This window comes from Paraphaeosphaeria sporulosa, assembly GCF_001642045.1.
Source record: "Paraphaeosphaeria sporulosa strain AP3s5-JAC2a unplaced genomic scaffold CC84scaffold_6, whole genome shotgun sequence".
Taxonomy (NCBI): domain Eukaryota; kingdom Fungi; phylum Ascomycota; class Dothideomycetes; order Pleosporales; family Didymosphaeriaceae; genus Paraphaeosphaeria; species Paraphaeosphaeria sporulosa.
The window spans coordinates 1,529,255-1,531,635 of NW_017253365.1; positions in this window are offsets into that span (position 1 = coordinate 1,529,255).

The following is a 2,381-nucleotide window of genomic DNA, read 5'->3' on the forward strand; positions in this document are numbered from 1 at the left end:
CCTCTGTATTACACTGGGGGTTTGAAGAAGAAGGATGCTGAAGCTGAGGCTGACCCTAAGGCGGCAGCTACTTACGCCCCTCTGTATTACACTGGAGGTTTGAAGAAGAAGGATGCTGAGGCTGACCCGAAGGTGGCGGCCACATATGCTCCCCTCAGATATGTTGGTGGTTTGAAGAACTAGGGTGCTGCCTAAATTGCTTCTCATGCATTTGGAATCACGACCATGGAACTTCCATTCTCTCGTCCATTTGAGGGGAGGCATCACTTTAGGAAGGATTTATGTACATTTCATCCCGAATATATATAGCATCCAACCGTCGTGTTCTGAACAGTCGCATGATGATCTACATGTTCTATCACGGCATACCAACGAAATATCCAGACATATCCGGCTGACGAATACACATCAATTCTGCACACAGTGTGCTAAATAGCTCAGGGCCTCGAATTTCGGTCATAGGACAGCGGGCAGTGCATTAAGTAGTCGCGAGAGCACAAATCAGTTATCCGCGATTGTAAATTGTGCCGGCTGTGAGAGTAAATTCAGCTCCTTCCTTTGACGTTTTCACTCCTCGCCGGCATGGAGCCTAAAGATTCCACAGGAACTTGCATGGAACAATACAGAGCCCAGATAGTATGAAGACCAGCATATGATCAATAAATTGGTGCCCACCATGAAACACATGCATGGATCAGATTTGCAACAGTAATTTAACCTTCGTAGATGGCCTTGAATCGATTCAGATCAGATCAACGATGAAGGGGTAGGGTAGCCTCATGTTGCAATTTGGGGAGCTCATAACGTACAGCATACACCATCCACCATAGTAACCATTAGTGGAAGCTTCGGGTCCTATCACAAGCAGGTGTCTATGGATTCATTTTTCATGAACGCCAAAAACTCAACCGTTGGGCTCGTACTATAGGATACGAGATCACAGGTAACAACTGCCAAAACGGCACCACATTAGCCCTGATGCTGCGGTCTAATGCTGCGATAAGTGGATGTCGCGAATCACTCTGTTTATATTCAAAGAATGTGTGCAGAAGCGGCCCTACTTATGACGAGTTACACGTCGCTCTCACCTACGAACCAGGCCATACTGTTAGTCTTCTCTTAATATTTATTATATTCAATTACTATATAGCATAAGATATTTATAGTTACGGCGACCGCGCCGCAACTGAATTACGATAATGACAGTGTCAGCAGCGATGACCAATGGGAAGGTAATTACGATTACGGGTCAGATGCTGAGCATAATATGGCCACGTGACAAGGCCACGTGATTGGATCTGTGGATCTGTCGGAACAGATCCACAGAGCCACATCAGATAGCAGTATATAGAGGTGATGGATTACCATGGTAAGCCATCATTGTCAATCCACGATACAGTTTACTGCATCTGTAACGAGCAGATCGCGAAGTTCGTTATGGTGTTGTGGCATATGGCGCTAAGGCCTGATAGAGTCCTAGCGTGCCAAGCGAGTCGGCTGCGTATACCCCGCGCCGCACACCGGCTTCAGGGAAGTCAAGTATTATTCACTCAATGCCATCAAGTCATCCTTTCACTATCAATCCTAGCGTGAAGCAAATACTATTGCCTATAGCTAGACCTCACAGCATCTAGTTTCCTCACGGAAGATTATTCATAACGTTTTGGTAGCACAACCCTACCATAGTAGTTTATTAACGCATCAACCCAACGCGGCTATACCTCTACCTAAGCCCTCATTTCCCACTAGAAACCCTTTAAGGTTAGCTTAGCCTAAAGCCAAGCAACCCCTATTACACTTCAACAATTATATCTTAAGGACAACTAAATGCAACGAGTTACACGTTGCTATTACCTATAAATTAGCCTAGGGCCGGGACCAACGGAAACTCGTGACCCATATGAGCCATTACGCACTCCTATATGCCTCTGAGTGCTCCCGGATCCCAAACGAATGCTTTGCTTAACCTGAGCAGATATAGTTAAGATTACTAGGCTTAATGCTCATGGAACCTATAATTAGGCTAAGGAATGATAAGGCATAGTGGAAAACCCACTATAGTATATATAGGTGGAGATGGACCATAATATCTTAGAAAGGTAGTAGTGCTTATCTACCTAGGAATATATTAAGTACCTATGGGAACGTATAAATATAGTATGGATGCTAGGTAATTGTCAGATTCACACAGTGATTTGATGAATATCGGTGATCTGGAGATGAGATGGGTTGATTGATCGTTGTCGTATACGTGTGTTCTGCCAGCTTTTATCGGGTTCCTATCAACTATCCCTTGCTTCGGGGCTGGGTGTCCAGCAAGGGCGGATGGCCAGCTATCCCTGCCACCTGCCCGGAGTACTGTCCGTACCAAGGCAACTTCG